General features: G+C 18.7%; 2 non-coding genes across 2 annotated transcripts; both read left to right on the top strand.

The window, feature by feature from the left end:
* Positions 1-12764: 12764 nt before the first annotated feature.
* On the top strand, positions 12765-12836 carry trnat-agu. Its single transcript has one exon. It is a non-coding gene; the product is annotated as a tRNA-Thr (tRNA).
* A 61-nt stretch (positions 12837-12897) lies between these two features.
* Positions 12898-12968, top strand: trnag-gcc. Its single transcript has one exon. It is a non-coding gene; the product is annotated as a tRNA-Gly (tRNA).
* The last annotated feature ends 1439 nt before the right edge of the window (positions 12969-14407 follow it).

Below are 14407 nucleotides of genomic sequence, written 5' to 3'. Positions count from 1 at the left end.
ATAGAAGCAACAAAATTAGGATCAATATGTATAGGAATATAGTATAAGGATGGATGTATTATAATAGCAGAGAAAAAGAATATATCTAATTTATTAGTATCTAGTAGTTATTAGAATATATGTTTAATAGATGAGCATATAGGAGCAGGATTATCTGGAATAGTTACAGATGGATTTTCATTAGTAGAACAGGCTAGAATGATGGGAATATAGCATTGATTAAAGTTTAATAAATGTATAGAAATAGAAAATTTATCATAGAATTTAGCTAGAAAAATGTTTTCATTTACGGAAAAAGATAGTAAAATATCAAGACCATATGGAGTTAGTATATTATGTTGTTCATATGATTAGAATGAATCATAGTTATATTTTATAAATCCATCAGGAGTATCATTAAGATATAAGGCTAAAGCTATAGGAGCAGGAGCAGAATAGGCATAGAAAGAATTAGAAGAGAAATATAGAGAAGATTTAACATTTGATGAGAGTATAAAGATATTATTTGATATAGTTAATAATATAATAAGTGAAGGAATAAATTATAAAAATATCAATATTGGTCATATAAATAAAAATGAATAGTTATTTTATATAATGGAAGAAGAATAGATCAAGACATTAGTAAGTAATTATAAAGAGTAAGTTTAAAAAATATTATTAGATAATGTTTATATCGATGGAATTGAGTATGTGTTGGATTTAATTTCAGCAATATAGATATTATTTAATAATATTTTTTAAAACACTAACATGGATATACCAGTATGATTTACATTTCCAAAGGAATTAAAAGAATAGAAGATAGGAACATAGGATGAATTAGAAAAAGAATATGAGAGACTTAATTAGGAATTAAATAGTAATAAATGAAGTGTATAGTTTAATTCTATATAGAAATTAAATTATATATTATATTCGAATTATGAAAATTTAAATATAATATAGGCATTTGAAATTATATAGGACACTATTATAAGATTATTATAGTCAATAAAATCGGCACTTATAAAAGAGGTTTGTATATTATTAGCGTATCATTCATTTATATTAAAAGATAAATTTATAGAAAAATATTTTATGAAATATTATCCACATTTATTAAAATTATTAAAGAATTCTATATCAGTAATTAAGATATCAGCATCTTCGTGTATATTTCATATAATAAATAATATAAAAGAATATATAATAGATATGAATGAAATAATTGAATATTTAGATAATATTAATTGATAGTATAGGTATAATTCATCGGTAATAATATTACATTTTTTAGAATTAAGATTAATTAAGGAAAGAAATATTAAGGATAAAATTTTTGAAATTATATTTAGAAATATTAAGGATATGAATTCTATGGTTAGGAAGGTATCATTTGATATATATAATTATTTTATTAGTATAGAATAGTATAAAAGTATAGGATTAGATGTGATAGCATAGAAGAGATATAAGTAGTATTTAATAGAGTATGGAAATAATATAAAGAAGAAGGAGATAGTAAAGGAGAAGATTGATAAGGTAAAGGTAAAAAATAATTTAATAAGGAATATTTTATATAGGATAAAGATAGAGAATGAGAATGAGAAGTTAATAGATATATTTGAAAAATTAAATGAGATGGAGATAAATTTTACAAAGATTGATGAGTATAGTTTAACTAGTTTAATAGAAACATTTTATTATGTATTTAATAATTACAATAAGAGATATTTATTTTAGATATATTTTAACAAGATTTAGAATAGATTAAATTGTGAGAAAATATATAAATTTATGATTAGTAAGTTAGAAAATAATAAAAATTTTATAGCTAATATGGTAATATTATAGTATTTAATATAGGGAAAAGAGGATGAGAAGATATTAATTAATAAGGTTATGGATATATTTATATATTACAATATAATAAATTCATTTTAGTATTTAAAGAATATAAAATTTAAGAGAATAATTTATTTAATTTTTAATAAGATATATAATAGATATGAAGATATATATTTTGAGAATATAAAGATAAAGGAGTAGATTGAGAAGAGTTTATTATATAATATGACAATAAGAAATAAGGGAGAGAAAATCGAATTTTTAATATATTAAATAATTAATTTTTATTTTAATAAAAATATCAATTTATTATGATAGAAAGTGAATAGACAATAAAGAAGGAATTAGAATGTATAAATAGGGTTAGAATAACAATATCATCAAAAGATCACAAGATATTAAATAATTTAGGATAGGAAATAATAAATAATTGTATATCATTAGGAGTTAAGTATAGAGGATAGGTTATGTTACCTAACAAGACATTAAAAATATGTGTTAGAAAGGGAACATCAGGAACAGGTACTAATACATGGGCAAAATATAAGATGAAAATACATAAGAGATATATTGATGTATTTATAGGATCAGAGAAGCTTATGGATTTATTAAAATTAAGAAAGTATCCAGATACAGTGATAAGAGTTAGTATGATAGAGAATAAGAGTTAATTATATATATTTTTAAGTTTTTTTATTTATTTTTAATTAAAGTTTTTAGTAATAATGTTTTTATATTAATTTAATTTTTAAAATTTTTAAATTAGTGATAGATATTAATTTAATTATTAAAAATACGATTAAGTTAAATATATGATAAAAAGTTTTCTAGAATTAAGAATATAATTAATAATAATAATTTTAATATAATTATTTAATTTTTTATTTGTAATAATATATAATAAAGAGAAATTATTTAATAAATATTATAAAAATAGGTTAATACTATTATTTTTAAGACCAAAATTATTTATTTTATTATAATGTTTTATAAATCGAGTGTATAAATAATGATGTTATTATAAGTAAAAAAATTGATAATAAAATTATTGCTCATAATGGTCAAGGAGAACCAATTTTTAATTCTAATAAATCTATCATTAATTCTTTATATAATTTTTCCATTTCTTCCATTTTTTCCAAAAAATTCTTTATATTATTATTAATATCAGTAAAATTTTGATCTGGTTTATTAATATAAAAAGCAAAAATAAATATTAATTTATCAATATCAATAATAAAATGTCTAAGTTTAGTAATTTTATTAAAAACATTTTTAATAAAATTACTTCTTGAATTTGATGACTCTAATATATCGGTATGACTTACCTTAATAATTATATATATAGTTTTTAATACAATATTAGTTTTTTTTATTATTTTTCCAAAAATAGTATTATCCGATTGAATTTTAATTAAAAACACAGAATTATCATTATTTCTTAAAATGTCCTCACTACACTCTAAGACTAAATATTTTTTTATTTCTTTTTTTATTTCGTCTACATTAGTTAGGGTTATTTTCATGGATTTAATCTATATAAATAATTCTAATATTTGATTATTGATCTATCATAATTTATCATCTGCTTCATTTTTTACTTCATTATCTGATTTATCAAAATTATAAGTAAAGTTTATAATAGTATAAATAAACAATAGGGTTGTTATTAATATATATTTATTATACATTTTTATTTTTTATTTGTGTTATAATAGGATATAATCATAATGATAATTTATTTTTAAATTTTTTTTATTTAATTATTTTTAAAAATTATTTATTAAAAGTTTTGATTTAGATTTTGATCTTTTATAAAAGCAGTATATAATCATAATAATTAATATTATTATGATTAATACTCATATTCAAGTATTATCATTATCATTTTTATATGATGTTAGGTTAGATTCTGAATTTAATGTCTTTAATATTTTTAAATATTTTTCTTTAAATTCTTTTAAATATTTTAAAAAGTTTATTTTCAAATTATGATAATCATAAAAATCTATATTAGAGTTATCATCATACTATGAACTATATATAACTATTTTTAGTAATATAAAATTATCAATAATATCAAATAATAGTTTTATAGTTTTCTAATTTTGTTTATTAATTTTATTAATAATAATGCCTATATTATTTATTTTTGATAAATTATTGATTAATTTATTTAATATTCTTAATATATTTTTATATTTTCTAATTAATTTTAAAAAAATAGCATTATAATTTATTAGATTTAAATTAAAAATAGTATAATAAGTGGTAATTAAAAAAATATCATGATCTAAAAAATAATATTCTATTTCATCATATATATCTTTAGCATTATCTTTATATTTTTTAAAATCATTCATTTTATTGAATAAAAACAATACTTCATTATTATCTTTTAATATTTCTTTATGTGCTTCTATTATATATTTTTTATTTTCAGATATTTCTTTACAGTATATATTAAATATAAATTGTATTATAACTACTATTATTATATTATCCATATATATCTTTTTTTTATTGTATTATTTTAAATAAATATTTTAAAATAATTATTATAAGAATTTTTTTTATAAAATTTAATATTCTATAATAAAATAATATATATAAAAAACAATTTATTTATTTATGAAAATTTATAATAAACTAGTATTATAAGTAAAAATACTATTATAAAAATTATAACAATTAATCATATTGGTAAGTCTACTTCTATTAACATTTTTTTCTTCAATTTTATATATTTTTTTTCTAAAATTTAAATTTTTACTTTTCAACTATTTTATTAATATACAAAATACTATATAAAAATTTAATTTAATATAATTATAGATTTATTATAGAAATTAATTTATAACTAAACTATTTTTTTTATCATTTAATAATATATTTATATTTTTGAATGTAAAATTATATTTAACACAATTTAATATTATAATATTTATTAATTAATATAGTTGAACATTGTTATATATATTTGATATCTTAATGATAAAAATTTATTTAATAATACAAAAAATTTTAAAGAAATATAAAAAAATAATTATTCTTTCTATTCAATATTTATAAATAAATCATTATCAGGTTTATTTTTTATAAAAAAAATTAGATGTGCAGAAATATAATAATAAAAATATTATTATTAATAATATTATTATTAATAATAAATTTGTTATATAATTCTTTATACCCACTAATTTAACTGTTTTTAAATATTCTATTTTAAATTTTTTTACTGTATTTAAAAAATTTTTTATAATATTTTCATTATATATTTTTATATTATTTGTTTTAAATAATTCAATACATTCTATTCTATACTTCTAAAATTTAAAAAATATTTCTTCCACATTTTTTATTTTTTTTTCAAGCTAATTTTTAAGTTCATTATTATCATTTAAATTATACGCAAGTGTATCCAATATTGTTGATATTATTGTATATTTGTTATATATTTTCTATAAAATAGAATTATCGTGCTCTCTATCATAAGGATTTTCATTTGATATAATATATTTTCTTATTTCACTTTTCATTCTTATTATATTATTAACTCTTTTTTTCATATCATCTATTTTATTAAATAAATCCATTAATTCCTAATGTATTAGATATATATGATTTTTTGCTATATTCAGTTTTTCTTCATCTCTTATTTCACAATATATACTAAATAAAAACTATATTATAATCATTATTCTTCACATATTACTCTTAAACATATTTTATTCCTTATTTTATTCGTGTTACATTATAAATTAATATTTAAATAATATATAATAATCATTATGACGAAATATCCCAAATAAATATATTTTTTTATTATATATTTAAATTAAATAATTAATATACTAAATTAATTCCTAAAATTACTTGCTTATGAATAACATTCTTTTTTTATACGAATACACTATATAATTCCTAATATTATAATAATTATAATAATTATAATAATAACCACTACAATTATTATCAATATTTTCTTTCAATTAATACAACTTAATCCTAATAAATCTGCCCATTCTATATAAATTTTTTTATGTATTTCTATAATATTAATAATTATTTTTAAATTTTTTTTATATTCAACTACATCCTCTCCTTTATTCTTGTAAAAATCATTTAATAGTTTATCTAACATATTTTCATTAATAAAATAATAATGATAATAAAATATTTCTTTTAACTTAATTTTCATATCACTTTTTTCTGATAAATCATCTTGTAAATCATATATTTTATTTCTAATTTTATTAAATGTTATAATTAATTTTATAAAAATTGAATCATTTTCTTCTATTTCATTTTTATATAAAATGTTTATATGAAATTGATAATTTATAAAAAAATATTTTTTAAATTGATTATTAATAGCATCCTTATTATCTATATTGTTTTTTAAACCACTCAATTCCTTAAATAATAATAATATTTTTTCACAATCTTTCCTTATTTGATTAACTACTTCTTTTATCGTATTTTCATCCTCGTTTGATTCATTATAACATATATCTAATACAATATATATTAAAATTATTATTCTTAACATTTATTTATAATATAAAACGCTATATTTTTTAAATAAAATTATCAAAAAAAACATATTTAATATCCTATAAAAAAATAAATAAGAAAAACTTGCCATTGCCGGGAATCGGACCCGGATTAATACAACCACAACGTATCGTACTACCCTTGTACTACAATAGCCAATAATAATTATTAATAAAAAATATAAAAAATATTTAGTTCATCTTCTCATATAAATAAGCCACTGCTGAATCCATATCCCCTTCAAACTTAATTAATGCCTCTAAATTTTCAACCTAATCCCCTAACCCCATACTACTCATTTGCTCTAATTCTATCACATACTTTGCCTTCTCATTCTAACTCCTATAAGGATTCTTTAACCTCCTTATACTAATATTATCCCCCTTCTCCTCCTCTAATGTCTCCTTCTACTTATTACTCTACATATCAAATATAGCAGTCTCTAATGGCTTCTAACAATCATTAAATATATTCTACAACATCATCGCTCCTCCCGGCATAGTCTATATGTTATCCATTATCTTATCCGTATTATTCATTACATGCTAAAAATACTCAGGATTCTTAACTAATTTGTCCATCTCCTCCTAAAATACTTCTGACTACATAGTATCATATAACTCCGGATTAGATTTAAATATTTTCTAAAATTCCTTCTTATCTGTAAACTATTTTATAAAATCTTTACTAGTACACATCTACTATACAAATGGATTACTTAATACATTCTTCATAAGCTTAAACTAACTGTTCTCTGGCTATCCCTCAAAGTTTTTCTTTAATACAAATACTATCTTGTTTCCATCCTCACTACCATACTTACTAATCATATTCTCTATTCCTAATACCTCCCCATTATAATATAATGAATACTAACTCTTATCTAATTTATAATAAAAACATACCTCTTTAAGCACTTCGTCCACATTCATACCCAATTTTGCATTTAATTTATACATTGAATTGTTAAAATAAATCTCAATTGTTATTTCTTTTTCATCCATTCTTTGTGTTAAAGTAAATAAAAATATATGAATTCTCATCAAAAAAATTATTTTGATCAAATAAATAACTTACTAAAATTAATTAAAAAAGAAAATAAAGATAATCCCCTTAGAGCATTAGAAGCCCTAAATGAAATAAAAATTTTATACCAACGTTTGGAATTATTAATTGATGATACTGATAATATTCTCCTAAATAAACTCTATATTATAAAAGATGAATTTGATTTCCTTAATAAAAAAACAAATTTCTATATTAAAAATAAAGATAAATAGAATAAAATTAATAAATTAAAATCTTCTATTCCTAATATTAATAATATTGATGAAAATTTATATAATGAAGATATAAATAACGATAATAATAAATTTTTTTTAAAAAATATTCATGATGTAGGCATAAATATCTTGAAAAATATGAAAGAACAAAAAGATAGAATCTCCCATATAGGTGATAAAATATATAATATAAAATCACTCTCCTCTTACTCTAAAGATATAATAAACTCCATACTAGGTGGTAATAATATAAATAAAATATTGCTTAAACTATCCATTATAATATTAATAATATTCTTTCTTATACTACTAATATATAAAAAATTGTTTAAATAATTTATATTTATTATTATATAATTCTCTATATAGCTGTCATCCATATTCCTCATATAAATCACATCTATATAAAAATTCATATAATAATATTTACACAAATTTAAATTTGTGATCAAAATAAAATAATTAAAAAAATAAAAAATTATTCTTCATTATTATAATATTTATATAATATTGATGGCGTTATCATTCTATTATCTGTACTCTTGTATTTCTTTACTATAAACTCCTTCTACTTATTAATTTTTTAAAAATAATTTTTCATCATCTAATATCTCCTTCTTACTATAATCTAATTTGTTGAAATATTCAAATACTAATTTTCACGTCTATAATGACTATAATAAATTACCCATTGATATCTCATATCTATACTCATCCATTCCTAATAACTCCCTTATCTAATTATTCTTCTAATTGTTTTCTGTTCCTACACTAGATATTATCTCATTGAAATCTTCAATGTCATAATTCTATATCTTGTTAACCTATAAATAATTTTTTAATCTTCCTATTGTTATCGGTGAAAAATTACTCTTATATTTTGTTATTATATTCTCTAATAAATGTATACATATAGGCTAACTTATTATTCTCTTTCTCTATATAAAATAATTTAATAAATTAATTTCTTCCCTATCTAATAATAAACTCTATTTCTATATCTATATTATTTTATTCTCCTCTTTTCCCTTCTACTATTTTGTTATCTTCTCACTCTACTACTTACTATTAACTAATATACTATTAATAATTTCCTTATTATCTTCCTTCTTCTTATTATATAATATTTTCTTCTACATCTTTACAAATCTTTCCTTTAATATTTCCTTGACAAATTTAATTTTTCTACTCCTTATCTCTTTCCTCTTATTATTATATTTCTTCTATTCACTCACTATTAAATAATCTATCATATCCGTAACATACTTATCACATAAAAATTGCTCTTCTTCCTATTCCTCTGAGAATATTTCCTTAATATCCTCAGAGGAATTATAGTTTTTTAAATTGTTCTCCTTTAAAATCGTCTCTTTCTTTATTAACATATAATATCATCTCTCTATTCAACTTACCTAACTTAATAATAACTCATGCTACTTTATCTTCTTACTAATATTTCCTATAAAATGCTCATAAAATAAATCCTTATTATACTCCTCTTCATTTTCCTCCTTAATATACTCTTTCTCATTTATATTATACATATTATTTAAATTAAAATATTCTAATATAGGCTTATATATTAAATTCTATTCAACTTCCTTATTTAATATAGAATTAGTAATCTTAGTCTTCTATATAGTAACCTGTTCTATATTCATCTCTATAGAATTTTTACTTATTAATTTATAAATCATAACTTCCTTCTTCTATCCTATTCTATGAACTCTATCTTCTGCCTATAAATCTATCATTGGATTTCAATCCATATCATAAAATATTACCGTATCTGCTCCCGTTAAATTTAATCCTAATCCCCCTGTTCTTGTTGTACTTATCATTATAAAAATATTTAAATTTATGTTAAATTTTTCAACCTTTAACTATCTCTATTCTATATTAACACTTCCATCTAATCTTAAATACTTAAAACATAATATATTTAAAAATCTTTCTATTATATCTAACATTTTACTCATCTAACAAAATAATAATACTCTATTCTTCTTCCTATATAATTCCGGTAATAATTTATATAATAACTATAACTTTCCCGAATTGTAAATTATTAATTTTTCATTCTTAAATTTTATTATTTTGTTTATATCTCCCTTCTAACTTATCTAACTTAAATATTCTTTATTAATAACTTTTCTTAAATTCATATAATAATTTTTAAATTTTTCATCTTTTATATTTTTATTCTAAATTTTAAAATTTAAATTTTCTTTTTTTCTTAAATTTAAATTTTTTTTAAAATTTAATTTTTTAAATAAATAATTATTATCTGATTTAATATTAACATATAATGGTGTCTTTATTATCTGTTCTTCAAATAAATCTGGATGATTACAAACTTTTCTTAAATTAGTTATTACACTCATAATAGATAAATACTATTTAGATTTTAATTTTTCTTTTGTTTCTCTATTCTATAAAAAATCTTCATATAATTTTCTCTATAATTTACTAAATTGACAATAAATAATTTTTATATTTTTCTATGGTAACTATATATCTATTTCATTCTTCATTCTTCTTAACATAAATGGAGAAATTATCTATTGTATACAATTAATAATCTAATTCTATAATAAAGTATTTTTTCCATCTTTACACTTATTTATTGCATTAATTAATGGCTTCTAAAATCATTCTTTAAATTCAGTATTTTCTTCAAATAATTCAGGTAATAAAAAATGTAATAAACTTCATAACTCTGTAATATTATTCTATAATGGTGTACCTGTTAATAATATTCTATTAATACTTTTTATCTATAATAAAGATATAAATTTTTTACTTTTATAGTTTTTTATATATTGCGCTTCATCTAATATTACATAATTTCATCATTTTCTTTTAAATATATTTATATCTTGTATTAATAAATTATAACTTGTTACACAAACATGAAATGAATTAAATTTAGATCAACCAATTCTTTTATTTTTTCTTTCATTTCCATAATAAATAATTAATTTAAAAGCAGGTAATCATCTTCTTAATTCAATTTCTCAATTTATTATTAATGAACTTGGAACTATAATTAAATGTGGACCCCAATTATTTTCATTTTCAGCTAAATAAGATAATAAAGCAATAACTTGAATAGTTTTACCTAAACCCATTTCATCCGCTAATATTCCACTTAATTTCTATTTATATAAAGATATAAATCAATTCATTCCCTTTATTTGATAATTACGCAAAATTCCAAATCTTAATAAATTTGGTTGTTTTTCTATTATTTCATTAAAATTTTTCTAAATATTATAATGTTTTTTAAAATTTTTCTAAAGTATTTCCTATTCTTTATTTAAATTTATGTTAATTATATTAACTTGATTAAAAATATTATTTAATTTAGAATATGATTCATCTTTTTCTTTTAATTTTTTATTTAAAATTTGTCTTATTTCAAATGCTTTAAACATATTTTTATATAATTTTTTAATTTCACTAAAACATTTTTTTAATTTTTTTATTTTATCATCAGAATAATTTTTTTTATTCTACTTATTAATATGAGAAATAAAAGATCTTATAATTTTTTTCTAATTATTTTTTATAGTAATTCTTTCTCACTTAAAATAACTTGACATTTTTTTCATTTCATCTATAAGATAATCTCAATGAGATTTTATTCTAAAGATAATATTTTCATTTTTATTCTAATTATTTCCTATTTTATCACGTAATATTTTAATATTATTTAATAATAAATTTTTATTTTCATATAATTTATCAATATTAATAATTTCATCCTTTTTTCTTATATTTAAACAAGTATATTTAGATAATAAAGTAGGAATAAAATATATACCAGAAGAATCAAATTTTGCATTAATAGCGTATAATAAAGATACAATTTTACTGTTAAAATTATGAGAATTATGAATACTAATAGTATAGCATAAATTAATATTTTTTAACTTAATAAAAATTAAAGTTCTAAAATCAAATTTATCATTTGTATATAAATTTGAATATTTTATAAAGTTATAGAAATTATCTTGTATAATATTATAATCCATTTAGTGTTAAATAGTACATAAAGAAATAAATCAAATAATTAATTAGTTATTTAATCTTTTTATTAATTTATTTTAATTTTTTTATATTTTTATTAATTTTTTACATAAATTTATAAATAATAATTTTTACACAAATGTTTCCATCAAATATGATAAAAAAAAGAAAGCCAGTTAAAGTTTCTTATAATAATTTAACGATAGATTCAGAAGATGAAGATATAGGAAAAGTATTAAGTAAATATAAAAAGTTATATAAGATAGGAGAAGGAGGACATGCAAAAATTTATTGTACATTATATAAGGAGAAAATATATGCATTAAAATGTATTAAATTAAAAAATAATAAGAATTATTTAAAAGAAATTAATATTTTAAAGATATTATAGGGGAAAGCAGGAGTAATTGATTTAATAGAATATGAAATTATGTCATCATATGCTTATCTTGTGATGGAAATAGGAGAATAGGATTTATTATAGTTTATTAAGAATAGATTAAGTGGAGATATTAATGATGAATTTTTTTAGATTACATTAATGTGAGTTTGAAAATAGATATTAACATGTATATATGAGATACATATGATGGATATAATGCATGGAGATATAAAGCCTTCTAATTTTGTATTTGTTTAGAATATATTAAAGTTAATAGATTTTGGAGTAGCGGAAGAAGTTAAAGATAATTAGAATACTTATTCAGTATTTAGAGAAGTTCCTATAGGAACAATGGATTATATAGCACCTGAAGAGTTAATAAGAGATAAGAAGAGGAATTAGTATAGATTAAATAAGAGTAGTGATATATGGGGAATAGGAGTAATATTATATTAGATATTAGTAGGGAAAACACCATTTGAATATATGGATAAAAAGGAGAAAATTATATGATTAAAGGATACAAGTAAGACAGTAGAAATACCAGATTTTATAAGGAATAATTATTTTAAATAGATGTTAAAGTTATGTTTAGAGAAGGAATATTGTAAGAGAGCTAATATAATAGAGTTAGTAAATTACAAAGAATAAATAATTAATTTTTTATAAATTTAATATAAGGTGTAATGGCTTAATGGTATAGCGTGACATTAGTAATGTTAAGATTCCGGGTTCGATTCCCGGTTATACCTTTTAATTTTAATTATTTTTTATTTTTTTTAATTATTTTTTATTTTATTTTATTATATATAAGCACTATAAGTCCAGTGGTAGGATTGTTGGTTGCCAACTAACAGGCCCGGGTTCGATTCCCGGATGGTGTATATTTTTTAATGATATAATTAATTATTAAAAACTATTTTTATAATTAAACCTATGATAAAAATAAGAAAGGGTTAAAATAAAGGATAATAAATTTTATGTATAGAATAGACGTAAAATTAACGAGAATAAAGTATATAAAATTAACATAACACTAATACATAAAAGATGAAAAAAGAGTATAAAGAGAGAAAATATATTAAAATTAAACCTAAGGTTTTCTTTTTAATAATTTTTATTATATTATGTTTAATAACATCAGTTTTTATGTTAATTAGAAATTATTATTTATTAAAAAAGGATATTTATATGACATAGTTATTACTTAATAGAATAAATAATATAGATACGGAAGATGAAATAATTATAAATAAGAAAACATTGCATGAATAGAATGAATTAGATCCTAAAAGTGGAAGTGGAAATTAGGATGAAATTTTTTTAAAAAAAACTATCAATTAGGATAGTTTAATTATAAAGGGAATGAATGAAAGAGAATTATCGGAAAATAATTTGAAAATATATAAGAGTAAAACGATAATATTTGGAAAAGAATGTGAAGTTGATATAGTTTTTAATTATAAGGATGGAGAATTAGAATATAGTATGAAGATTGAGTTTGAAGATGATGTATTAAGGGATATTATGATAGAGAATCATAAGAAAATATAGGTAGCGAAGGAGCATTCTGTATTTAATAATTAGTCTGTTTTAGGAGTATAGGAATAGAAGTATGAATTAAAGAATACTTAGGAAGAAAAGGGACTTTTTATTAATTCTAAGGTGGATGGAGAGAATAATAAGATAATAAGAGAATTTTTTAATTTAGAGGATATGTTTTTATCATGTAAAAAGACAGTATTTAGTAAAGATTTTACGGAAAAAGATGCAGAAGATATGATATTTAATAAGGATAAATTAAATATAAAAATGAATGGAGATGTAAGGAAGGGATTAATGAAGATAATAAATTTACCTAATATATGTTTTAAGAATTCTACTATAATAAAGTAGATATAGATAGACATATAGGAAGACAGTGAAAAATTTATTATAGAAGCAGATGTAGAGATAATGAATAAAAACAATAATTTTATATAGGATGAAATATTAAAAGTAAGGTTAATATCTGATATAATAAATTTAAATGATTTAAATAAGACAGTAACATTAACGGGAGATATAGATATGAAGTCTATAGAAATAGGGAATAATAAATTAGAATTATATGATTGTAAGATGTATTTTATTAGTAATTTTAAATAGATTGGTGTATATAATATGAATATTGATTGTAAAATTAAAGTATTTGTTAAGGAAATGTAGATAAGTTTAAATTCAAAAATTTTTGAAAAAAATTTTTAGTAGTTAGAAATAAAAATTAATGGGGAATATTTAACGGAAGGATTAATATTATTTGAAAATAAAATAATATTGAGTG

This window comes from Alosa alosa, unplaced genomic scaffold (genome assembly GCF_017589495.1).
Source record: "Alosa alosa isolate M-15738 ecotype Scorff River unplaced genomic scaffold, AALO_Geno_1.1 AALO_1.0_unplaced_6, whole genome shotgun sequence".
In the NCBI taxonomy this organism is placed as follows: domain Eukaryota; kingdom Metazoa; phylum Chordata; class Actinopteri; order Clupeiformes; family Clupeidae; genus Alosa; species Alosa alosa.
This window is presented reverse-complemented; position numbering and strand designations above follow the sequence as displayed.